Source organism: Leopardus geoffroyi, chromosome E1, assembly GCF_018350155.1.
Source record: "Leopardus geoffroyi isolate Oge1 chromosome E1, O.geoffroyi_Oge1_pat1.0, whole genome shotgun sequence".
Taxonomy (NCBI): domain Eukaryota; kingdom Metazoa; phylum Chordata; class Mammalia; order Carnivora; family Felidae; genus Leopardus; species Leopardus geoffroyi.
The window spans coordinates 47043531-47071204 of NC_059330.1; the positions used below are offsets into that span (position 1 = coordinate 47043531).

The 27674-nt window shown below is 45.8% G+C and overlaps 1 long non-coding RNA gene across 1 annotated transcript; it reads right to left on the minus strand.

The window, feature by feature from the left end:
• Positions 1–254: 254 nt before the first annotated feature.
• Positions 255–6232, minus strand: LOC123604507. The gene is made up of 2 exons (XR_006715351.1): positions 5761–6232; positions 255–996 (listed from the first exon to the last, which is right to left on the minus strand). It is a non-coding gene; the product is annotated as an uncharacterized LOC123604507 (long non-coding RNA).
• Between the last annotated feature and the right edge of the window lie 21442 nt (positions 6233–27674).

The following is a 27674-nucleotide window of genomic DNA, read 5'->3' on the forward strand; positions in this document are numbered from 1 at the left end:
AATTAATCCTTTCTATATGTGGAATTAAAAATATATTTCCCAGTTCGTCATTTGTCTTTTGACTCCATCTATAATGGTCTCTGCCTTGAAGAAATTCGAGTTTTATATAATCATATTTATCCATGTTTTATTTTATGGATTCCAGACTTCATTTCATTCTTGGACAAAATTTCCACTTAGGAAATAATAAAAAATTCTCCAATGGATTTTTCAAGTACTTTTATAGTTTCTTTCTTTTCTTTTCTCTCTTTCCCTTCTTTCTTCCTTTCTTTCTTTCTTTCTTTCTTTCTTTTTTGACATCTAAATATTTGGTGCATTTGGAATTTATCCTAGTTAAAGAAATGGATCCAAATTTTCCCCTTCCCCCACCTCACATGGCCACTCAGTTATCCCCGACACTATTTTGAAAGATTATCTATATTTTCCCATTGATTTATACACTCTTATGATAAATTTCACTGACAACATTCAAATAATAGCTTTTTCTGGTTAAAAAAAAAACTACTAGGTGTAGATACCCCACTTTATTGCTCCTCCCCACTACATGTATGAATCAATACCAGAAACATCTTAAATATTTGGCAACAGGGACCGACAATAGTATTCTGCTTAAAGTGTATTCTTGTAAATCTCCCTGATGGACTTGTGTACAACCTTTAAAGAAATGATTATAAAGATTATGTCAAAATGCAGGGGAAATGCTTTTGATGCAAAAGTTAAGTGAAAAAGGAAGGATATAAACTTTATGCAAACCAAGAACATGACCACAGTCTGAAAACACGCATAGCAAGGAATCACATGAGCAGCACACCAGAATCATAACATGGTTTTGTTGGCATGAGAGACGAGAGAGTTCCCCCACCTTTTTTACCTCCGGATTTTCTGCGACGTGGTGCTATCGGTATAATGTTCCAATTTACTTTTTAATAATGGCAGATTGTCCCTCTGGGTTTTTCTCCTGTGCCTCAGGAGACCTCACTAAACAAGATTACGAACCTACAAAGACAAAAAAAAAAAAAAAAAAAGGAGGGGGGGACAAAAAGATCTCACGGTTGAAAAATTCCGACACGTTTTTGGGAGAGAGTCTGCGGATTGAGGAGTGGTAACAGACACCACGGGGCTGTGAAGGAAGCGACCAGAAGGCGCTGGGTGGGGTGGTGATTAAAGTAAAACAGGTCACTTGTGGACAGGACTCCAGACTCCCCTCCTGGGAGACACTGCTGACTCACCGTGTGTGCCCTCCAGCCAAGACACTTAGAAGTGCTCTGGCCTCTGCTCCCAACGAAACAAGGAACACTGTGTTTAACATCCCCAGCTTCCACTTGGGGCTGTGGGGAGGTTAATTACTGTTTGAAAAGGTATGTGAACCAGTGGGATAAAAGACCCGACAGGCAGAAGGAGGGTTATTACCAGTCCTGTAGCCCTGTAAATCCTGTGATTCTCTCGTCCACCCAAGAGACCAGCACCCCAGGTTCAGAGCTGGGCAGCTACAGGTGCAGCCTCATATGCAGGCTTTGGCCAAACGCTCACATCACTTGAAGAACAGGGCAGAGGTGGCCGCTGGTAAAGGGATGAATGGTGCGAAACTCCCAGCTAGGACACCAGCCCAGGCCTCGCCTTGGGCGGCTTCTTTCCTTCTTTTTCTCTTTCTCTCTTTCAATTAAAAAAAATTTTTTTTTAATTTTTAAAATAATTTTTAATTGTCTCAAAGAGAGAGAGAGAGCATGAGCAGGGGAAGGGGGCACAGGGAGAGAGAGAGGTAGAGAGAGTCTTAAGCAGGCACAAGCTCAGTGCAGAGCCCGATGTGGAGCTCCATCCCACGACTCTGGGATCATGACCTGAGCCAAAATCAAGAGTCGCTCAACTGACTGAGCCATCCAGGTGCCCCGCAGCTACTTTTTTTTTTTTTTTTAATGTTTACTTTTTTTCTTTTGAGAGAGACAAAGCAACAGCGGGGGAGAGGGAGGAGCGGAGAGAGAGGGAGAATCCCAAGCGGGCTCCACACAGTTTGCACAGAGCCCGACATGGAACTTGGACTCACAAAATTGTGAGATCATGACCTGAGTCAAAATCAAGGGTCGAAGCTCAACTGACTGAGCCACCCAGGCACCCCCTGCCGCTACTTTCTGTAGAACGAATGACATGTCCTCCTTGGTCCCCTGTTTAGGCGCCTAGCCTTTGGCTCTCATCTAGAGCCCCTCGTTGCCCTGCCTTGCTCCTACTCATCAAAGCAAATCCCGTCTCCACACACCAGGAGCTCTGATGCCCTAGACTTACTGCTCAGAATCCGATGGTCTTGTCAAGATGTGGAAATGTGGTACAATTCAGTGAGCTCTCATCAAGTGATGGTGTTGGCAGTTACATCTACACACACACACACACACACACACACACACACACTCACCTGATTTCAAGAACTTGCTGGTAGGTTTGGATCCAGTCTCTTTTCTATGGCTTGGAAATTGATGGGGCTAAAAATATTCATTCATTCATTCATTCATTCATTCAATTGTCTTCATTCTTTCTTTGAGAGGGTAAATTTCTAAGCTCAGAAATGTAGCTTTAAAGACCGCAATAACCACTTGCGGAAAATTTACTCCATAGGTCAGTCCCTGTCCTACACCCTATGAAAGTACAAAGAAACACAACTCCTACCTCAGAGCTACCTAGACTCTTTATGCTCCTTTTAAAGATCTAAGCCACTCTTTCCTCCATGAGAACAGGAATAATGTCTGTCTTATTTACTGCTGCCTATTGCATTCATCCCTCCAGTGAATATTTACCGAGCACCTACTATGCTCCAGGCCCCAATTCACGCACTGAAGATACAACGGTAAACCAAGTACCGATTCTCATGCAGCTTAGATTCTAGTAATAGAGACAGACAACAAATCAATGAGCAAACAAACACATAATATGCAAAGCAGTGGTTACATATTTGCACAAGATTAAAAAGAGCAAGGGGACAAGAGTGGTGGAGGATGTTATTTCACATAGGTTTATCAGGCGAGATTTCTCTGATAAGAGGAAGTTCCAGCAGAGACTTGAATTAGGTGAGGGAGTAAGCTATGTGGATATCTGGGAACAGATGAATCTGTAAGTGCAAAATCCTCAAGGAAGGAAAAACCAGCAATGGTGTATCAGTGAACCATGAGAGAAGGGTCACAAGAGTGGGGTGAGCAAAGTTGGGGTGCAGCCAGAAATAGGGGTGGGGCAGAGGGAGTGCCATTATCACGTAGGGCCTTTTCGCTGAGGACTTTGTATAAGATTTTTATGGAACTACAACACACGTAGAGAAATGTACACGAGTCATAAATGTACAACTCCGTGAATTTTCGCCACCTGGACCCACCCATTTAAACCACCAACCTGCCTGAGCTGTAGAACATTGCCAGCCACCCTAAAGCCTCTCTCCTGCCTCTTTTGTCATTATCCCCCCGAGGATAAAACCATTATTTCAACTTCTGTTATTGTGGATTCGTTTTGCCTGGTTTCAAACTTCATGCAAATGGAATCATACAGTATTAACCTTTGATGTCTGGCTTTATTTGCTGAATGTTATGTTTGGGCATTTGTCCATGTAGCTATGGATGGTCATGGTTCATTTCCTTCATTAGTGGGTAGTATTGACCATATACATATACCACAATGTGTCTTTCTATTCTACCAGTGATCAACATTTGGACTGTTTCCAATTGGGGGTTATTTCAAATAATACTGCTATGAGGATTTTTTTTTTTTTTTGTATCTTTCAGAACACATGAGTATGCATTTCAGTTAAGTAAATATTGAGGGGTGGGATTACCGGGCATAGCTTTTGCTTTGATGAATACCCAAACTGTCTTCAAACTTTGCTTTTTAATCTGAATGAAAAGGGAAATCATTTGAAGGTTTAAAGTAGAGAAATCACATAATCTGACCTATATCTTTAAAGAAATTTATAATAGAAATTTTTAAAGATTATATATTTTTAAGTTTATATAGATTTTTGAGAGAGAGAGAGCGGGGTGGGGGGGGGAGGGGGACAGAGAGAGAGAAAGGGAGAAGGAGAGAATCCTAAGCAGAGTCCACACTACCCAAGACTGACAGAGCTACCCAAGCACCCCAAAGATAACATTTTTTAAATGTTCACCATATGAGGGGCGCCTGGGTGGCGCAGTCGGTTGAGCGTCCGACTTCAGCCAGGTCACGATCTCGCGGTCCGGGAGTTCGAGCCCCGCGTCAGGCTCTGGGCTGATGGCTCAGAGCCTGGAGCCTGTTTCTGATTCTGTGCCTCCCTCTCTGTCTGCCCCTCCCCCGTTCATGCTCTGTCTCTCTCTGTCCCAAAAATAAATAAACGTTGAAAAAAAAAAATTTTAAATGTTCACCATATGAAATAAAACCCAAGATGACCAGTGCCAGCATGAAAAGCATGAGCCCAGGGGCACCCATGTGGCTCAGTTGGTTGAGCATCCAACTCTTGATTTCAGCTCAGGTCATGATCTCACTGTCGTGGGATCAAGCCCCATGTCAGGCTCCACGCTGAGCATGGAGCCTGCTTAAGATTGTCTCTCTCCCTCTCTCTCTGCCCCTCCCCTCCCCTCCCTCGAAGAAGAAGAAGAAGAAGAGGAGGAGGAGGAGGAGGAGGAGGAAGAGGAGGAGAAGGAAGAAAAACAAGAAAAAGCACGAGTCCAAATCTGTATCTCTAGCCAGAACCTCTACTCTGAACCACAGACTCATGTCTCCAAAGCCTACTTGATGACACATGGATGTCTCATGGGCATCTCAAACTCTCTATGGCCAAAACCCAGCTCCTGACCTGCCCTGGGCCAGCCCCTCCTATAGGTTTCCCTTTCTTAATTAATAGCAGCTCCATTGTTCCATTCACTTGGGCTGAAAACCCTATTGGTGTCGTCTTTTTTTTTTTTCCTTGTATTTTTTCACACCCCATATCCTGTGTATCAGCACATCCTGTGAGCTCTATCTTCAGAATATTCTGGAATCACTGCTCACCGCACCCCTGGCCACTACCTGTCTAGGCCACCATTATCTCTCCCCTAGACTATTGCGGTCCCCTCCTCAGTGGTCTCCCACCTTCCACATCCTGCCCTTACCTTCTTCAGGCTACTCTCCATGCGGCTTCCTAAGAGAATCCTGTTGGGACATAAATGAGATCCCGTCATTCGCTATTAAAACTCTCCTATATCACAGGGTGAATACCAAAGTCCATGCTACCACTCACAGCGTGGAATGTCTCCTTTTAGCCTGACTGTCACTCCTGTGCCTCTCGTCTTCTCACTCTGCTCCAGCCACACTGGCTTTTCTCCTGTTCCCCAAGAAGTCCAGGCACACTCCTACCTCAGGGTCTTTGCACTTGCTGTCCCCTCTGCCTACAATGCTTTTGCCCCTACTGCTGGCTTCCTTGCCTCCTTCAAGTCTTATTTTCAGGATTTCCTTTCCCAGCAAGGACTTCTCCAGCCACCTTGCTGAACATTTCACACTTCCCTCCATACCCCACGTTTCGTATTTGCTTTCCCAGCTTTGTTTTCTCTGCGTAGCATTTATCATTATCTTACACGCCATAATTTTTTATCTTGTTTATCAGTTGTCCCTCCCAGTGGAATGTAACTGCTAGGAGGACATTGATTTTTATGTTTTGTTTACCTCCGTAGCCCAGCATCTAGAATGGCGCTTGGCACACAGTAGGTACTCCATAAATATTTATTGCATGAATGAGTGAATGGATGGATGGATCCTTGCCCTAGATCCTTTCCCGATTACCTGTGCCTGAGAAGCTGGTGGCGAATCAACAGTGGTCTCTAAGCACCTCTTGTAAGTTGGAGTTGCCAATAGAAACACGCTCTTCTGTATGCTCCCTTCCTGGCGTGCAGGGACCTGGGAAAAGCGGAGATGCTGATTGATATCTCTGACTGGGAAGGAAGATGGGATTAGGTACTAGAAATTAGAGGAAGGATGTCTCCGCCCGTCTGCTCCCAGCAGCAGAGGCTGTGATCTGCCTGGCAAGTCGCCTGCTCCCAGAAACAGGATGTGTCCAGAGAGGAAGTGACTGCAGACATAGTTCGGGGGGGAAAATGCCCTGTGCCTGAGACAGAACACTTGAGGCTAGTCATTCTGGAGCCTTCCAAGGGTCCATTCCTGGGGGATGAGTAAATTCCGCTCCACGGTCTTGCAGTGACTCACTCTGTATCTCGGGGAATTCGCGGCCCATCCCTAAGACAGGGCGAACAGGTGTTTCCTCCTCTGGGGTTCCCAGCTTGGGCCACTGGGGGCTGAAGGAGAGGCAAGGCCCGTGCCAAGCCCACAGCCAGCTCGGGTGGGCTACAAGATTAACCTGCTTCCGTGCCGGCGTCTTCCTGGGAATGATGTGGATGAGGAGGTAGCATTGGGAAGGCAGCAGGGTCTTGGTGCTGTGACTGCCACTGCCAGGAGGAACAACTCCGTGCCGGAGACCGAAAAGAGCACGCGAGTTTAGGGCTCTGCAGAAACTGTCAGAGGGAGCAGCTTTTTAGCAAATCATTTCACCAGTCTTATTGTCTTCCTTGATTCGAGATCAGAGTTTTGATGGTGCAAAAGGTCATCACCCGGGGTCTCTAGGAAACCTGCTCTCTCCCCCTTCCCCAGGAGTGGGCAAGAAAGCAAGCTGAGCCTGACTGAGCCCTGGGACCTCACGCTCAGGCGCCCAGCAGAGGGATCTCCCTGCTTTAATAAGGCGGTCCCGCTTCCAGACCACGGAGGCTGCGGCCTGAAGTCTTATTTTGCAGCCAGAAGAGAGAGAAATAGTTCCTACAGACGCTCCACGGTAGCTCTGCCTTGATGGGCTCAAAAATGTGGCCTCTGCATTTTGGCCAAAGGGCATTAATGTCATACCACCCACTCCAGGAAGCTTTTGATGGAAAGCAACTTGGCTATTTAAGAAAAGAACTGGGGCGCCTGGGTGGCGCAGTCGGTTAAGCGTCCGACTTCAGCCAGGTCACGATCTCGCGGCCCGTGAGTTCGAGCCCCGCGTCAGGCTCTGGGCTGATGGCTCAGAGCCTGGAGCCTGTTTCTGATTCTGTGTCTCCCTCTCTCTCTGCCCCTCCCCCGTTCATGCTCTGTCTCTCTCTGTCCCAAAAATAAATAAATGTTGAAAAAAAAAATTTTTTATAAAATAAAAAAAAAAAAAAAAAAAAAGAAAAGAACCACAAACACGGTGTTCAGCATGGAAACGGGCAGATGCATCAATTCAAGTTCCCAGAAGAATAGAGCAAGAAAAGTTTCCCAACACCCTGCGACACCGCAGCAATCTCCAGACAGCTCTGGGCCTTCTGTTTCTGGAGAAATGCAGGGAGCAACTCAAAGCTTGTGTGAGCATTGTGATTATTACAATAAAAGCGGACGCGTTTTCTTCTTCCTCTCGGAAAACCAAAACAAGCATTTTTAAGCTTGTCTTAGGTAAGAGGTTAAAGAGAGCTGGAGGTGTCCTCCTGGCAGGCTGCTTCTAACTTAGTCATTCACAGAAAAGAGCTCGTATGGTACAAAGCATTCTGCAGCCTGCTTTTTTTTTTTTTTTTTTTTTTTTTTTGCTTAAGTAATTGCCCATGAGCATCTTTTCATGTCAGTATGTATATATCTACATCCTTTTTCTTTTTAAGTGTATTCATTTATTTTGAGAGAGAGAGAGAGAGAGAGAGAGAGAGAGAGAGAGAGAGAGTGCAAGCAGGGGAGGGGCAGAGAGAGAGGGAGGGAGAGAGAGAGAATCCCAAGCAGGCTCCGCATTGTCAGCACAGAGCCCAACGTGGGGCTCGATCTCACAAATGGTGAGATCATGGCCTGAGCTGAAATCTAGAGACAGACACTTAACCCACTGAGCTACCCAGGCGCCCCTGTATCTACATCCTTCTATGTACTTCCTGTAAACTAAGAAACTAAGGGGTCTTCCCCGATGGAGAAGACGGAGTCACCCTGGGGATGGCCTGAAGGCGAGCCCCAAGCAGACATCCACGCCACTCAATGCTCTCTGCAGGATACTCCCCCACGAGGAGCCACCTCTTGGCTGTCTTTGAGCTCCTCCCCGCTGCAATTTCCCCTCACCCTGCTCCAAACTCACTTTTTCCTTTCCAGAGGCTAGAAATGAAAAGCAAAGAAACCATTCTCCCTGGTGGAGTGAACAGCCCTTCTGATTTGCCTGAGAGTGAGGGTTTTCCCAGGACATAGGACTTTGAGTTTTAAAATGAGGACAGTCCCATGAAAACCAGGCGGGCTGGTCGTCCTATTCCCAGAATCATGGCATTGGCAGGAGGGAAGGGAGCTCAATCCTGACCGAGTTTCTGGAGATCCCCTTCTCACAGTTCCACCCAGGTCAAGCTAGAAGTTTCTGGAAGGCACACTTACAGAGATTCTCATTGACTGGGCCTGCTTAGGTCCCATGCCCACCCTGGAAACAATCACCAGGACAGGGAATGGAAGCCTGAGAGGCTTAGAACTATCCACCAGGAGGGGCGCCTGGGCGGCTCAGTCCGTTGAGCATCCGACTTCAGCTCAGGTCATGACCTCCCAGTTCATGAGTTTGAGCCCCGCATCTGGGCTCGCTGCTGTCAGCACAGAGTCCGCTTCTGATCCTCTGTCCCCCAATCTCTCTCTCATTCATTCTCCCCCATTCATTCTCTCTCTCTCTCTCTCTCTCTCTCTCAAAAATGAAGAAACATGAAAAAAGATAAAGATAAAAAAGAGCTATCCACCAGGAAAGGGATCCAAATGAAGATACTGTCTGCTTCCCACTCAGCAAAGCTGTCACTTCTCTAAAGCCAGCCACAGCCTCTCCCTAGATTATCTCATTTTTCATCAAACGAGGTGGCTGCCAGGCCCTTCCCCACTGCAGTCCGTGGGACGTGGGTCCTGGTATCCTCGAAGGAGCAGAGCTGGGAGCAAGATGGACCCCCTAAGAGGCAGGAGATGCTCACAGGCAGGACAGACTTGGCCACCACGGCAGGACTCATCACTTTGTGGCCAGCAAGGTCAGGAGACCAGGCTAACTTAGGTGTAAGCCATATGTCAGGAACGCTTTCAAATAACAAGCTCCGTTTGCTGGCAGTGAGCCTTCCAATATCTTTCAGGCAAAAGGCCTCTCTCTACATTTAAACCAATGAATCTAATTACTATTTGGAGAATACCCAGTAAGTACACAACTTTCCCTGTGTTTCCAGAACTTCTGGACATTCTGTGGTACATTTATTGTACTTTCTTTCTCTCTCTTTTTTTTTTTTTTCAGCTTAACAGACCCAATAATTTCAATTTCAAGTACTTTATCTGAAAACATAATGAGGTTATTATTTGAAAATGTAAGTCCTTTAAAATTTTTTTGATGTTTATTTATTTTTGAGAGAGAGACACACACAGAGCATGAGCAGGGGAGGAGCAGAAACAGAGAGAGAGAGAGAGAGAGAGTCCGAAGCAGGCTCCAGGCTCCGAGCTGTCAGCACAGAGCCCGATGCGGAGCTCGAACCCACGAACTGTGAGATCATGACCTGAGCCAAACTTGGCACTTAACCCACTGACCCACCCAGGTGCCCCAAAAATGTAAGAACTTTTATAAAAATAAATAATTGAATAAATAAATGAATGGAGGACGAAATACAAATCTCCCAGGCAGAAAAATTCCAAATAATTTGTGTATATACTCTGCCCTCAAGGCTCCCTGGTCCCTGGTCCTTAAGCACCAGTTGTGCATAGTGACTTCCTTCCAAGAAACAGCCGGAAAATGGGAGAAAAGAGGAACTTTATAGTGGAGAAACCTGACTAACATGACCTCAGCCAGGTGATTTTATTTTAAAATAAATAAAGGTGTATTTATTTATTCTGAAAAAGAGGGAGCACTCGAGCAGGGGAGGGGCAGAGAGAGAGAGAGAGAGAGAGAAAGAATCCCAAGCAGGCTTCATGCTGACAGCACGGACATGGGGCTCAAACCCATGAAATGTGAGATCACGACCTTAGCCAAAAACCAAGAGCTAGATACTCAACCGACTGAGACACTCAGGTGCCCCCCCACCCAGCCAGGTGATTTTTTTTTTTAAATGTTTATTTATTTTTGAGAGAGAGAGAGAGAGAGAGAGTGCAGGAGGGGCAGAGAGAGAGGGGGACAGAGGATCCAAAGCAGGCTCCATGCTGACAGCAGAGAGCCCCATGCAGGGCTCGAATCCGCAAACTGTGAGATCATGACCTGAGCGGAAGTCCGATGTTAACCAACTGAGCCACCCAGACGCCCCATCCCAGCCAGGTGATTTTAAAAGAGTTTGTCCCATGGGGCGCCTGGGTGGCGCAGTCGGTTAAGCGTCCGACTTCAGCCAGGTCACGATCTCGCGGTCCGTGAGTTCGAGCCCCGCGTCTGGCTCTGGGCTGATGGCTCAGAGCCTGGAGCCTGTTTCCGATTCTGTGTCTCCCTCTCTCTCTGCCCCTCCCCCATTCATGCTCTGTCTCTCTCTGTCCCAAAAATAAATAAAAAAACGTGGAAAAAAAATTAAAAAAAAAAAATAAAATAAAAAAAAATAAATAAATAAAAGAGTTTGTCCCATGTTTCCCGACTTTGCCAACACTTACACAGCTGTGGGGAGGCAGTCTGGTTCAGCAGAGGGTCAGCCACACTGTCAACACCCTCTCGGACAGGCGGTTCCCCTCATCCTCCCAGATCCCCCCCGGCCATTCACTCATTCTCTGCTAAAGGCAGCAAGGTCAAGGGCCTTTCAGACCCTCTGGGTCAGTTTGGTTAGAGGTGGTTTGCACAAAGCGTTGCTGGGACCCGGAGGGCATACTTTATAGGACATGCTGTTCACGCCAGCATCTGAGACCACAAAGCCCAAGAGTCTGAGTGTGGAGACACCCAGGAAGCTGAAGGGCCCTCTCACCTTCAGAGGCCCAGCTCAGCTCACAGGAATGGCATGCATCAAAAGGCAAGAAGGCCTTACAAGTCCATCCCATCAAGCCACCAGACGCTGGTCACCTTTATGTGGTTGCACAGAAGGTCAACTTCTCCAGGAGGGGTGCGGGGATCTGTGACCTTTGGAGCCAGGGTGGAACCCATGCCTGAGAAGCAAGGCCACCACAGGAAGTGGGGACCCCCCCCCCCCCGGCAAGAGAGGGACTCAGAGCTGGGCCTTCTATTCCCTCGGGGAATAAGTGGTATTTTGGTTCTTGGTTCCTTTTCTCTCTTCTTTTTGACCCCCACACATTTTCCAAGGAAGTATTAAACACGTTCTGCAAAACAAGCCCCCAGAGAAACACGGAGAAGAGTGGGTGCCCTTCCTTCAAGATCTGATATATCCAGGTGGCTCAGTCGATTAAGTATCCAACTTCAGCTCAGGTCATGATCTCATGTCTCATGGGTTTGAGTCCTGCGTGGGGCTCTCAGCTGTCAGATCTTCTGTCCCCCTCCCAACTCTCTGCCCCTCCTTTCCTCCCCCCACCTCAAAAATAAATTTAAAACATTAAAAAAAAAAATCTGACATATCCAAGGCCCAGCTGGGGCCTTGGATAATCCAATCTCACCACCGGCTGGGTGGAGGGCCCGGGGCACAGCTCCCTGGGGACAGCTCCCTGTCCTGGCCTTCCCTGGGGGAGACAGAGAAGGTAGAGGCAGGTCATCAAGTTGGGCTTAGTCACAATTGCCCTTGGGGAGTTCTGTGCAGGCGACCGCCTTGTGAGGAGAGAAAGAATCTCTTAGTGGGTTGAAGCAGCATCTCTGTAGAAGGAGGGAGAAGAAACAACAGGTTAGCTTCCTGAGGGAAAGAGAGGACAGGAGAGCAACACAGGAGGGGGGACAAGAAGGCAGAGAGGGAGACGCAGGGCAACCCTAGGGACAGAGGGCAACGCCTGCTTGTTACAGGCCTGCTCAGGGCCACGGGATGTTGCTAGAAGACTGAGTAATCATGGCTGGTTGCCTCCTCATAGCATTTTACAGATAAGAAAACTGAAGCCCATGAGGTAAAAACCCTTCACCCTGGGACCACAGGCAGTGGTTAGCTGAATCAGATTTGAACCTAGGAGTGTCAGACTCCAGCGTCCGGGCTTTTACACGACTCTGTGCTCGGTCAGTAATTGCCTCAGAATAGCAGGCTGCCTGCCTCGGGTCCACGCTTGACCCGTGCCTGATTTTGTGATTTTAAAAATAACCATCATGCAAAAAAAAAACAAAAAACAAAAAAACAAAAAACGTTTTAAATAATAAAGTTAAGTTGAGAGCCAAAGTAACCGTGGCTGGAACAAACGATGTTTCCGTCTGTTAGCTGTCCTCAGTTGTCAGGGATTCTGACTCCTTCTCTCTTGTTGCTGCCCCTTCCCAAGGGTATGGTGCAAGGGGGCTCCAGCCCCCTGTGTTCATATTGCAAGCAGCAGAAAGGGAATAAAGAGGAGGGGGAGGCACACTTTTCCTGCAAGGGCACTGCCTGGGAGTTGAACACATCATTTCTCCTCAAATTTTATAGACTAGACTGTAGTCGTAAAAGCCACAACTAAGGGCAAATGGATGACAGGTGAGTCTAAAACATCCTTGGGCAGCCGGGGAGGCCTGGTGTGATGGGAGCCTTCCGCCTCAAGCAGCCTGTTTCATTACCCCAGCATTCTATGCAAAAGTATGACTTTCCGGGGGTGCCCGGCCAGCTCTGTCAATGGAACATGCAATTCTTGACTCTGAGGTTGTGAGTTTGAGCCCCATGTTTGGCATAGAGATTACTTTTAAAAGAATCAAAAGTGAGGAGGGGGGGCACCTGGGTGGCTCAGTCGGTTAAGCACCCAACTTCAGCTCGGGTCGGGATCTCACAGTTTGTGAGTTCGAGCCCTGCATCGGGCTCTGCACTGACAGTGCACAGCCTGTTTGGGATTCTCTCTCACCCCCTCCCACTCGCTCTTTCTCTCTCCGTCTCAAAATAAACTTAAAAGAATAAAGATTTATATTTTTTAAAACATCGAAAGTATGACTCTCTATATGTACTGTCATGTGTGAAAGTTAGATTCCACTGACTTACAAGGCTGTGACTGAGCGGCATAGGGGTCTGGAAAAGAGTAGGGAAACATTCTCATGGAACTGTATGGGGGCGGGGGTAAAGGGATACCAAGGACAAGAACATTAGGGCAAACTCCATCACCTCTCAAAGGATCATCAGCACAGGATATGTCTTCCAAAACTAATTGCAATTGGGGAAACCCTTCCTTTAGTTGGCTAGAAAATAACAACGGATTTAAACATCTTAACAGTATACTTGCCAAATGAACTCATCAGGGAACAAAAACAAAATTAAAGGGGCGCCTGGGTGTCTCAGCTGGCTAAGCGTCTGACTTCAGCTCAGGTCATGATTTCGCAGTTTGTGGGTTCGAATCCTGAGTTCAGGCTCTGTGCTGACAGCTCAGAGCCTAGAGCCTGCTTCGGACTCTGCGCGTGTGTCTCTCTCTGCCCCTGCCCCACTCTCACGCGTGCGCGTTTGCTCTCTCTCTCTCTCTCTCTCAAAAATAAATAAACGTTTAAAAAAATGAAATTGAGATGACCAAGTAAGACTCATCTCTGGAATTCAAGTATTGTTAAACATCAAAATTATAATTATAGCCTTGCTGGACATCTGCCCCTTCAAAGCCACTCTTCAACCTTTCCCCATCCTGCTCTATGTCCCTGAAGGTTGTCCTCTAAGGACCACATCACTGGGCCTTCTGGCCCCGGCTTCTTCTTTTTTTTTTTTTTTTGAGAGAGAGAGAGAGAGCACAAGTCGGGGAGAGGCAGAGAGAAAGGGAGACAGAAGGTCCAAAACAGGCACTGCGCTGACAGCAGCGAGCCCAAGGTAAGGCTCGAACTCACGAGCCGTGGGATCATGACCTGAGTCAAAGTTGGACACTCAACCCACTGAACCACCCAGCTGCTCCTTGCCCTGGCCTCTGATAGGCTCAGCCAATGCGGGCACCAAGAGAAGACAGGAGGAAGGGAGGAGCGAACTGTCGATTCCTCCAGCACTTGCCACTGGGCAATCCTTGCCTGAAGGTCACAGCTCCTCTCGGACCCCTCCATCCCCCGATTTCAGTAACCACTCCCATGCTTTCCCTTTCAGGCCCACGCATGGCAAAGCATTCCACCATTACCAGCGTTGGGGTTCTATGCTCTTCCTTGCTGTTTTCCTCACCTGCCTCTCATTAAATCTCCTCAAATGACCCAGTTGGAGGGTGTCACCTGTGTCCCTGCTGGTAAATGGTACCAGGGGTGGCCCAGTACCCAGGGCAGCCCCTCGAGATGGAATCCCCAGATTAGATTGCTCACATATTTAAGGAGAGCAGCCAGGACCTCCTTGAAGGCAGAGGTGGGCATGGGATGGGTCATGTGAAATCAGTGGCATCATAACCGCTCAACTTATCAGTGGTGGCATGGGATGAAGGGCATGTGGGGGATAAGGCACCAGGACCTGGGGTGACTTGGGCCCTAAGTTACTACAGCAGTTCTGATTGTTTCAAAGATTGTGGTCGCTTGGCTTCTGGCAGCACTGGAGAGGACACGCAGGGAAAAGGAAAACTTGAAAGCTGTGGATGTCAAACGGAGAATGCAGTGGCCAAGCGAGAAAGGCTTGGTGGCAGCTTTGAAGAAACCCTCATCTCCTGTCCTTGCAGAGTAGATGTGGCCGAAGACTGAGCCCAGGGCCTCATTGTACATGTAGCAGAGAACCTTGAACTCTCAAATCCCCTGAACCTCCCTTGTCAGCTCAGTTGGGCCCTTCCCTGTCTGGGGGAACCAACTTTGCCCTGCCTACGAGCCTCAGTGACTGTACCCAGGACAGCTGCTTCACAAAGGAGATGGCTAATATCCTCCTCAATCTCCCAGGCTCTAAAGGAGAGTTAGATCCCAACCCAACCCAGATGGGGAAATACCAACCCTGTGCCAGAAGGAGATGGCCTATATACAGAAAGAGATACAGGACCTTGCCAATTCAAATCAAGAGTCTTGGGAGCATGTATGGAATGGATGCTAAGCATTACAGCCCAAGGAGCGTAAGTACAATGCTTCATTGGGCTGAATTCGCTGACGTGAGTATACACACCCGGGTTTGGGCTTTGGAGTTTGGCAAGAATAATCTCCTACAATGGTTAATTCAGGCTAGATTTAATAGCGACCTAAAGTTAATGAGGCTGAGATGCCAAAAAATCCCTGGCATGTTGAGTGTAGAGGAAGGAGTCTGAAAGCCCAAAGAAATAGGAATGCTCAGTGAATGGATTATGTGTGACCTCTCAGCCACTGCCAGCCGTGTCTCCCTTCCTTCACCCCAAGGCCCGGACGACATTCTCTTTAGCAGGATGTTAACAAATGCATTGTGACGGGGGCGCCATTATCTTTCAGGAGCTCTGTAGTGACCATCACTGTGGGCTGGAGTTGAGGTCGGGGATGCTACAAAGAAGTTAGAGTCCTTGATCTCAATGAGAATAGCCAAATTCCAGAAGGGTAGTGGTCAGATGGGTATTTGTCAGAGACCATGTGGCATATTTCTTCATAAACAGCAGAGAGGAATGGTAATCAGACTGTACTGACTAGTGGTGGCCAGCTGATCACAGGGTTCCTGGGGATCAGGTAGATGAACAACCTAGTAAGATGCTTCTTGACACATAAGGAGGAAAAATTCCAGGTCTGGGAGGCAGAACTCTAATTTGCACGGCCTATGATAGGGATTCATGGCCTCCTATGCAGTTCCCAGACCCAAGTCCCATTGACTGAGGGAGAGGCTTTTTTTTTTTTTTAATGTTTATTTATTTTTGAGAAAGTGCAAGGGGGAGAGAGGCAGAGAGAGGGGGACAGAAGATCTAAACCAGGCTCTGCACTGACGGGCTGTCAGCAACCCCAATGTGGGGCTCGAACTCACCAACCACAAGATCCTGACCTGAGCTGAAGTCAGACGCTCAGCCAACTGAGCCACCCAGGTGCCCCAAGGCTGAGACCTTTTGAGGAAAGGTCTGCAATGCAGTCACATGTATATGCTGTGAATCTTTCCCCAAAACCTCCCTAGCAGATCCCAGGGCCATTTGCCAGAGTGGCAGTGGGTGGAGGAAAAGGAAACACCCAGACTTTCTAGGGGATTTTAGATGTTGGTTCTATATTAATGTCTCTGGAGACCAAAAATACCACGGTAGTCTACTGATCAGAAGAAGAGTTTATAGAGACCAGACGCAAATGGAATCTTGGCCCAAGTCTAGGGTCTGGTGGTGATTTCCCTAGTCCTTGAATGTATACAAGGAAGACATACACTTAGTGTGGTAGGTGGAATAAAAGTCCCCACAAAGATATCTATGGTCTAGGGATGCCCAGGGGGCTCAGTCGGTTGAGCATCCAACTCTTGATTTCAGCTCAGGTCATGATCTCACGGTTCATGGTATTGAGTCCCATGTCGGGTTCTATGCTGACAGCACAGAGTGTGCTTGGGATTCATTCTCATTCTCTCTCTCTCTCTCTCTCTCCCTCCCCTGCTCCTGCTTACGTGCTCTCTCTCTCAAAATAAATAAATAAACTTAGAGAGAAAAAAGATGTCTACAGTCTAATCCCCATAACCTGGGAATATGTTACAGTTCATGGAAAAGGAGAATGAAGGTAGCAGATGGAATTAAGCTCACTGATCAGGTTACCTTAAAATAGATTATCTGAGGGCGCCTAGGTGGCTCAGTGGGTTAAGCCACGGTCTCTTGGTTTCGGCTCAGGTCATGATCTTGTGGTTTGTGAGTTCAAGCCCCACATTGGGCTTGGCAAACAGTGTGAAGCCTGCTTGGGATTCTCTCTCTCTCCCTCTCTCTGCCCCTCCCCTGCTCCTGCTTACTTGTTTCCTTTCTCTCTCTCTCTCTCTCTCTCTCTCTCTCTCTCTCTCTCTCTCTCTCAATAAATAAATAGGTAAATAGATAAATAGGGAGATTATCTTGGATAATGTGGTCCCAATGTTATCTCAAGGGTCCTCAAACGTGGAAGAGAGAGGCAAAAGAGTCAATGTCAGAGTGACAAGACATGAGAAAGACTTGCCCAACCATTTCTGGCTTTAAAGATGAAGAGGCCGCAAGCCAAAGAAGGCGCACGGCCTCCAGAAGCAAGAAAAGACAAGGAATGGATTTCTCCTAGAGCCTCCAGAAAGAAATGTAGTCTTGTTAACACCTTGATTTTAGCGCAATGAGACCCATCACACACTTTGGACCTCTAAAACCATAAGATAACAAACGTGTTGTTTGAAACGACACAATCGGTCACTATTTGTTACAACAGCCATACACTATTATGCTTAGTAAAGGGCAGCATCCCCACATTGGTGCTCGGACCCGTGCCGTGAGGCTGTTAGGATAAGGAGAAACTGTGCAACTTCCCCCATTCCCAATGCCCAAGATACCAAACCAAAACCAGCTCTAAACCCCTAAAGAAAACACAGTCATTAGTGCCACCATCAAAGACCTGAAAGATGCAGGGCAACCCTTCCCACCCACGCCCACGCGGCATGCCTGTTTGAATGGCACAAGCCCCGTGTGGTTACGGAGAATGTCAGAAGATGCCTTAAGCAGGTGCCAGTTGTGACTGGCATAGCCACAACACTATAATATACAGCAACTCACCAGAAAAACACGTTTTAGAAAACCCATAGTATAGTTGCCATATAATATCATGTTAATTTCAGATGTACAACACAGTGATTCAACAGTTCTATACAGTGTTTGATGCTTGCCACCACACCATGGTCACCATCTGCCACCAGACAACATCGTGACATTATTGGCTATATTCCCCACGCTGTACTTTTTATCTCTGTGATGTATTTATTTCGTAGCTGGAAGTTTATACTTCTTTTTTTTTTTAATTTTTTTCTTTAATGTTTATTTATTTTTGAGAGAGAGAGAGAGACCGAGTGCAAGTGAGGGAGGGGCAGAGAGAGAGGGAGACACAGAATCCGAAGCAGGCTCCAGGCTCCGAGCTGTCAGCACAGAGCCCGATGCGGGGCTCGAACTCACGGACCATGAGATCATGACCTGAGCCAAAGTCAGACGCTCAACCGACTGAGCCACCCAGGCGCCCCTATACTTCTTAATCCCCTTCACCTATTTCACCACTCCCCCACGTCCCCTGTTCTCTGCCAACCACCACTCTGTTCTCTATGAGTCTGTTTCTGTTTGTTTTTTTGTTTGTTTGCTTGCTTGCAGAAAAACCTCTTTCCCCACACCCATCAATAAAAAACCTCAGAAGCAGGGGTCAATATAGATGATCTTTACTGTTTTGCCTTAAGGCTCCATCAACGCCTTTCTCCCATCTTAATCTCGTCTAGGAGGCTTTAATCATCTTGATAACCTGCAGAGTATCAGGCCTGTCTATTACGTGAATGAGCTATATATAGTAATCACCTTAGATATCTCAGTCAGCCCCATGCATCTAACAGAGCGGGAGAGAAACCCCACCCACAGACTCTCAAAGCCTGCCATATTGAGAATCCAAACGTTTCGGATCCAAACGTTTGGGGCACATCAGAACATCTCTTCCAAGGTAAGAGACAAATTGTCATGCTTTGCTTTGCCCACCCTGGGGGATTGGATCTCTGAGTTTTGGAGACAGATATCACATGTGAGCATACTACTCTGGGCGACCTGCGAAGCTGCCGGTGTTGATGAGGCCTGCAGTAAGAAAGGGCCTGTAGCGGTCCAGGCTCCCATTCAGGCTGCCCTGCCTTTGGGCATTTTGACCTAGCACACCTAATGGAACCAGAAGAGTCTCAGGCCAATGGAGATACTCTAGGAGCGCTGACAAGGCCCAACAGAAACACGATAAATTGCAGAAAGTCATGCCCTTTTCTACCAATAATTATTCTCCTTTGAAAAGCAGGTTCTGGTTTGTTCCTGGGCCCAAGTACAGTGTGAACACCTGACATGACTGGGCCCATGTCACTGTGAACCAAGTGACATGCACAACAGTGTTCCAGCATTCTGTGATAAAATACAGTGGGTACATCTGGATCCACGCCTGAGAAGATCCAGAAGGCACAAGTCAACTGTACAAACAGGTAACAAAGAGTTCCTCCGGCTCTGTCGTCTCTCCCTCTACCCATGCCTACAGATTTATGGCAATTTCCTTATGTTAACGGAGGAGGGCCTGGTTTCTGGCTGAGTCAGTACAACGTGCTGACATCAGCAGGAAACAGATGACTCCTGGATTGCCTCCCACTGGAGCGTGGCCCTGAAGACAGTGGTGAAGGAAAATCTTCCCAGGGGGCAGAACTTCAGATCAAACATGTGATTGTCCACTTTGTGTGGAATGGAAGATGGCCTGTGGTCTGAATCCACACTGATTCATTGGCAGCGGATAATGGATTGGCTGACTGGTCAGGGGCTTGGAAAGAACAAGACTGGAGAGCTGGTGACAAGGAGATTCTGGAGGGGAGGGAGATGTGGGTGGACCCGTGGGAATGGACCTACAGTGTGAAGGTATTCATGTGCCACATGTATGCTCAATAATGACCACATATATGCCCCCAAAGGAGGTAGACAAGATGACTTATCTGGTGGATGTCATTTGGGCTCTTTCCCCGGGCATCCCAGTACTCCTTCAATAGCCCGTGGCCAAAGTGGCCATGGCAGCTGGGCTGGAGTCCATGCATGGACTCAACAACATAGACTTCCCCTTACCCGAGCTGAATTAGCTACTGTCACAGCTCAGGGCCCCGTCTGCAAACAGAGGTCAACGCTGACCTTCTAATAGGGCATCATCCCCAGGAGGGAGGGACCAGCCAGCTCCCTGGTAACATGTTAATTACACAGGACTCATGGACAGGGCTGTGCTGTGTCCTCAAAGAAACATGCATATTCCAGGTTCTGATTACCTTCCCTGTTAGTAGCGCTTCTGCCAGTCCCATCATTTGTGGATTTACAAAATAGCTTATCCATCACTATCCATTTCACACAATGGCGTCTCCAACCAAGGAACCCTTTTAAAGCAAAAGAAGCATAACGGGGGGCTCAGATCCACAGAATTCACTGGTCTTTTTTTTTTCAAGTTTATTTATTATTATTATTATTATTTTAGAGAGAGGGCGCAAGTGAGCAAGAGGCAGAGAGAGATTGAGCGAGCAAGAGAAGCAAGGCTCACCCAAGGTGAGATTCACGTTCACTCGAAGCAGGGCTCGAACTCATGAACCACAAGATCATGACCTGAGCTGAAGTCAGATGCTTAACCGACTGAGCCACCCAGGCGCCCCCTGGTCTTAACATATGTCCCAACGTCCAGAAGCAGCTGTTTTGGAGAGGCTGGAATGGCCTGCTGAAGGCTCAGTAACAGGGTCAGCTGGGAGACCACACCTGCAATGTTAGAGTGCCTACTGGATACAATTTATGTCTTTAAAAAGCTACCAGGTGAGGGACACCTGGGTAGCTCAGTCTGTTTTCAGCGTGTGAATCTTGATTTTGGCTCAGGTCACCATCTCATGGTTTGTGAGATCGAGCCCCATGTCAGACTCTGCACTGACAGCATGGAGCCTGCTTGGGATTCTCTCTCTCCCTCTCTCAATGTTCCTCCTCCCTCCTCAAAATAAATAAAAGTAAACATTTTTTTAAAAAAAGGTCTCGGGGCGCGTGGGTGGCGCAGTCGGTTAAGCGTCCGTCTTCAGCCAGGTCACGATCTCGCAGTCCCTGAGTTTGAGCCCCGCGTCAGGCTCTGGGCTGATGGCTCAGCGCCTGGAGCCTGTTTCCGATTCTGTGTCTCCCTCTCTCTCTCTGCCCCTCCCCCGTTCATGCTCTGTCTCTCTCTGTCCCAAAAATAAATAAACGTGAAAAAAAAAAAAAAAAAAGGTCTCATAGAACTACCCTACAACCCAGCAATCACACTACTAGGTATGTATCCAGAGGATAAAGGACTGCTGTTTCGAGGGGGAACATACACCCCAATGTTTATAGCAGCGCTATTGACAATAGCCAAAGTATGGAAAGAGCCCAAATGTCCATCGAATGATGAATGGATAAAGAAGAAATAAATAAATATATAAATATATATATATATTATATATAAAATTTATATGTGGAATATAACTCAGTGGTTAAAAAGAATGAAATCTTGCCATTTGCAACAACGTGGTTGAAACTAGAGTGTATTATGCTAAACGAAATAAGTCAGAGAGGGACAAATATCATATGACTTCACTCATTATGTGGAATTTAAGATACAAAACAGATGAACATAAAGGAAGGGAAGCAAAAATAATATAAAAACAGGGAGGGAGACAAACCATAAGAGACTCTTAAATACAGAGAACAAACTGAGAGTTGCTGGAGGGGTTGTGGGTGGGGGAATGGGCCAAATGGGCAAGGGGCTTTAAGGAGGACACTTGTTGGGATGAGCACTGGGTGTTATATGTAAGTGATGAATTACTAGATTCTATTCCTGAATTCCTGAAATCATTATTACACTATATGTTAACTAATTTGGATATGAATTTTAAAAATAACAAGGATAATATTTTAAAAAGACCTCATTTTGGATGAGATCCAAAGAGTGCTCATCACCAGAAAAAAAATGTTTTTGCCTTTTTTTTTTCTTGTATCTTTATGAGATGGTGGATGTTAGTAAACTTGTGGTAATCGTTCACAATGCATAAGTCAAGTCATTATGCTCTACACCTTAAATGTATACAGCACAACACCAGCTCTAAGACGCTTAAGAATAAACCTAACAAAATACGTTCAAAACTTCTATAGAGAAAATCTCCAACCGTTATTAAAGGACAGAAGAAGACCTATATCCAGAAATGGAGAAATACAACCTGTTCCGACCTAGGAAGACTCAATATTGTAAAGATGCCATTTTCCCCCAAATTAATTTATAATCGATAATGCCTAACTTATCATCTATAATGCAACTTCACTAAAAATCCCAATAGGTTTTCTTATAGAATTTGATAAAAAAAAAAAGAACAAGGTCTAAGAAATATCTAAGGAAGGGCAGTATAGTAGCATTTGCCCTTCCAAATGCTTTCAGACTGTTTTAATTAAGACAGTGTGGTATTTCTGTAGGGAGAAACAGAGATCAATCGAACAGAATAGAGAGGCCAAAACTGCCCGTGCCATGTGAAAACAATCTACAGCAGAGGGGACATTACTAATCAGTGGAAAGAAGATGGTTGGACTATTCAAAAGTCGTGCTGGCAGAATTAGTTAAGGAGAAAATAGATCCTTACTTCATAGTATACACAAAAAGGAAGTCTAGATGGATTGGAGGCCTAAATGTGGAAGCAAAACCTTAAAACTTTTAGAAAGAAAACAGAGAGGATTGTTTTTATAGCATTGGGTAGAAGATTTCTCAAACAAGACACAAATAGGATAAACTATACATTTTTTTAAAAAATCTGTACCAAAAGAAAGAAAATTAAAAAACCGTAATCACAGAGAAAATAAAGCCACAGGCTTTAGGACTCATTTTCAGAAGATATAAAGAACTCCCATAAACACAAGAAGAAATGACAAACAACCCAAGTGGAAAATGGGCAAAGGATTTTAACAGGAAACCCAGAGAATGGTCAAAAGCATGTGGAAAGAGTCCCCAAACTCATTAACAGGGAAATGCAGATTGAAACAACCCTGAGAGACCACTTTACATCCTTGAGGTTGGCAAGAATTTAAAAGACCGACGATGTCAGGCGTTGGCAAGGACGTGCAGCAATGGGAACTCACATACCCTGCTGGCAAGAGTGCAAATCGGTACAACCACTTTGAAGAACAGAGGTAGTAAAATCAACGGGGAACAAATCCTTCAGTCCCCGGGTTCTACTTCCGGCTACACACCTCGAGCAAGCTGTCACACACGTGCCCAAAGAGGGATCAACAAGAATGCCCACTGCCACTCTGCCTGTAATAGCAAAAAGCTGCCGGCAACCTAAATATCCATCAATACAAGACTGGATAAATAAATTGCAGCAGAATTGTGCTTAAAAAAAAAAAAAAAAGAAAAGAATTAGAGCTACATATATCACCAGGGGAAAAAATTCAAAAACATAACTTTGAAAGCATGTTGAAACATAATATATACATGTTATAATTTAAACAGAGTTAAGGGGCGCTTGGGTGGCTCAGTCGACTTCAGCTTGAGTCATAACCTCACGGTTCGTGAGTTCGAGCCCCGCGTCGGACTCTGCGCTGACAGTGTGCAGTCTCTCTCTGCCCCTCCCCAACTCACACACTTTCTCTCTGTCTCTCAAAATAAATAAATAAATAAATAAATAAATAAACTTTCAAAAATATTTAAAATAATAGTTAATAAATAACCCAAACGACGACTCTAGATATTATGTGTGGATGCCATATATGTTGTAAAATGATGAAGATATCCTAGATATTCAGGAAAGTAGTTACCTCTAGAGGAGAGAGCAAGATTGGTGAAGCTTACCCAGCAGGAGTAGCGGTGGTGAGCTCTATCTGTAATGCCTCATTTCTTTAAAAATAAGCAAAAACTCAGAAGCATATATGGCAAAATATTAAAAGTTGCTCAAATAGGTGACGGGTGCAGAGGACGTTATATTAAACTCTGAACTTTTGCTTGAAATATTTTGCAACTAATAAAATGGAACCCTCTTTTGTAGTAATTGACAAGCTGGTCCTAAGATTCATATAAAAAGGGAAGGGACTCAGAATAGCTGAAACAATCTTTTTTTGCTTTTTTTAAAGGAAAACATTGGAGGATTCACACTTCCCAATTTCCAAACATAAAAGTGGACCTATAGATCAATGGAACAGAATTGGGAGTCCAGAAATAAACCCTGGATGTTTGTGGTCAACTGATTTTTTTAAAATTTATTTTTAACGTTTTATTTATTTTTGAGACAGGGAGAGACAGAGCATGAACAGGGGAGGGTCAGAGAGAGGGAGACGCAGAATCTGAAACAGGCTCCAGGCTCTGAGCTGTCAGCACAGAGCCCGACGCGGGGCTCGAACTCACGGACTGTGAGATCATGACCTGAGCCAAAGTCAGCCACTTAACCAACTGAGCCACCCAGGCGCCCCTGTGGTCAACTGATTTTTTTTGACAGGGATGCCAAGACAATGGAATGATTGGGGAAAGATTCATCTTTTCAATAAATATTGTTGGGAAAACTGGATATCCACATGCAAAAGAATGAAAGTGGAGTGCCTACCTTCTTTCATATACAAAAATTAAGTCAAAATGGATCAAAGACCTAAATGTAAGAGTTGAAACTATAAAACTCATAGGAGAAAACAAAGATATAAATGTTTGTGACTTTGGTTCTTTTTAAATTTTTTTTTAGTGTTCATTTATTATCGAGAGACAGAGTGTGAGTGGGGGAGGGAAACACAGAATCTGATGCAGGCTCCAGGCTGTCAGCACAGAGCCCGACGCGGGGCTCGATCTCATGAACTGTGAAATCATAACCTGAGCCAAAGTCAGTCACTTAACCAAGCGAGCCACCCAGGCACTCCACATCTTTGTGACTTTGGATAGACAACAATTTGGCACCAAAACCACAAGCAATGAAGAAAATAGATAAATTGAACTTCATCATCATTTAAAACTTTCGTGCTACAAAGGACATTTATAAGAAAATAAAACAACGGCCCACACAATGGAAGAAAATATTTACAAGTCATATATCTAATAAGGGCCTAGTATCCACAGTATCTAAAGAACTCGTACAACTCAACTATAAAATGACAAATAATCCAATTAGAAAATGGGCAACGGATCTGAATAGACATTTCTCCAAAGAAGATATACCAGTGGCAAATAAACACATGAAAATATATTCAACATCAGTAGTCATTCGGGATAAGGCAAATCAAAACCACAATGAGATATCACTTCCCACCCACTCAATGGTGATAATCTAAAGGATGGATAATCAGAAATACGGGTGAGGATGTGGAAACATTGGAACCCGAGTGGGAATGTGAAATAGAGCCACCACTTTGGAAAACATCGGACAGTTCCTCAAAATCTTAAACATAGAGTTGCCCTATGACCCAGAATTTCTGCTTCTACCTATATACCTAAGAGAATTGAGAACATATGTCTACATAAAAACTTGTACCCAAACATTCATAACAGCATTATTCGTAATAGTCAAAAAAGCAGAAATAGCCCAAGTGTCCATCAACTGATGAATGGACAAACAAAATAGGGTACATTCATATAATATCATTTGGCAATAAAAACGCATCAAGTACTGATACATGCTACAGCCTGGATGAACCTAGAATGCATCGTGCTAAGTGAAAGAAGCCAGACACAAAAATCCACATTCTGTATGATCGCATTTGTATGAAGCAAACAGAAAAGGCAAATCCACAGACACAGAAAGCAGATGGCTGGCTGTCTATGGCTGGCGGGGGAGGGGAGAAGGGGAAATGGGGAGTGACCGCTGGTGGATACAGTGTTTCTTTTGGGGAGGTGATGAAAATGTCTTGGGATTGCATAGCGGTGATGGTTGCAAAACTCTGAATAGGGGTGCCTGGGTGGCTCAGTTGGTTGAGCGTCCGACTTCAGCTCAGGCCATGATCTCATGGTCTGTGAGTTCGAGCCCCGCATCAGGCTCTGTGCTGACGGCTCAGGTTTCAGATTCAGTTTCAGATTCTGTGTCTCCCCCTCTCTCTGCCCCTCCCCCACTCATGCTCTGTCTCTCTCTCTCTATCAAAAATAAACATAAAAAATTTTTTTTAAATAAAAAAAATAAAAAAATTTTAAAAACTCTGAATATACTAAAAAGACTGAATCATCCACTTTAAAGGGGTCAATTTTGCGGCACATGAGTTATATTGCAATGTGAACACACACACACACGTTGAAGATCCTCCACTGGAGGTTGTGGCCTGCTCTGTCCCTCCCCCACTCTCCCCCAGGAGGAGGTTCAAGACGGTTTATGGGAGCGTGACTTGGAGGTGGCTCAGATGCCTGTCCTCCCACAATGACCGTGAGGAAATAAAGCTGGAGGCCTGTGTCAGAAATCCGGTTTTGCAGGCTGCAGTGTGGCACCAAGAGTGTTTACCGCTTTATCCTATAGCCAAGCAAAACACATGCTCGGCTGCAGGAAGCAAACTGCAGTCTGAGTGACTGTGATGCTTTTGCAAGTTAGTCCCTATTTTAGACCTGCACAACTGCCTTGGGTTTGCTTACGAAACCGCCACGGTCGGGTCACAATCGTCGGGGCTAGTCCTTTGATGTGCAATCATTTCCACTCCTTTTGCAAACAGATAGGAACACGGTTGTATTTCAAATAACTGAAAGATTTGTAAATGGAAATAGGTGTATTTTATTTTTGAGAGAGAGAGAGAGAGATTGTGAGCAGGGGAGGGGCAGAGAGAGTCGGAGACACAGAATCCAAAGTAGGCTCCAGGCTCTGAGCTGTCAACACAGAGCCCGATGCGGGGCTTGAACTCAAGAACTGTGAGATCATGACCTGAGCCCAAGTCAGATGCTTAACCAACTGAACCACCCAGACACCCCAAAATAGGTGTACTTGATACATGTGCATATTTGTTCATTTATTCATCCATCCAACAAACACACACACCTATCAAATGAACACCTACTACTTGCGAGGCACTGTTCTAGGCACTAGGGAGACAAGAAGAACAACATAGAAAAAGCCCCTGCTCTATTAGACATTATATTCCAGTGAGGGAGACCAAAAATGAACATAGAGCATACAAAGTCGATGGGGATAAATGCTGTATTGACGAAGAGAGCAGGTTGAGGGATCACGTATCGGGATAGCAGACAGAACATCCGTGATAGGCTTCTCTGATGAAGGTGACACTGAGGCACAGGTCCAAATGAGGAAAGAGGGAACCTATAACGAGCTCTGCATACACCAAACAAACACAAACACCCAGAGGTAGGAGCAAGCTTGGTGGGTTAGAACCACCGCAAAGAGGTAGTGTGGCTACACCCAAGTGAGCGAAGAAGAGATGGGTAGAAGATGCAGTTGGGGAAGATGCTAGGTGCCAGCCATGCCCAGATGCCAATGTCTAAGTTGGCATAAATACAAAGTGAGATGGGAGGCCCATGGAGGGTTCTGGGCAGGGAAACCATATGTTCTGCTTTGCATTAAGAGGCCCCCTGTGATGCTGTATGGGGACTGGGGAATGCGGAAGCAGGAATGGAGAAGTTAGACACAGCCTTCCATGTACAAGCACAGACAAAACCAGATGGGTCACTCTCAATGCGGTTCCCTCCAAAGAACATCTAACTTTCCATTCTTCCTTACAGCTTGGATTTGTTATGATGGGAATACGTCAGTTTGGAACTTAGAATAAAGATGTTGTAAAAGATAGCCACTCTTTGAAATCCTTGGGTACTTCTAGTGGGAATCTAAAATGGTGCTGTCACTGCAGAAAACAGTATGGCAGTTCCTCAGAAAGTTAAGCATGGAATCACCATTCGCTCTAGCAATCCCACTGCTAGGTGTATACTCCAAAGAACTGAAAAATAGAGACTCAAACAGATACACCAAGGTTCACAGCAGCGTTGTTCACACTAGCCCAAAGGTGGAAACAACCCAAATGTGTATCAAAAGATGAGTGGGTAAAAAAAGAAAATGAGTAGATAAACAAAATGTGGTATATACATACAATAGAATGCTACTCAGCCTTAAAAAGGAAGGGAATTCTAATACACGCTACAACACGAATAAAGCTAGAAAGCACTAGAAGACCACATGAAATCCACTCTGCGAAGT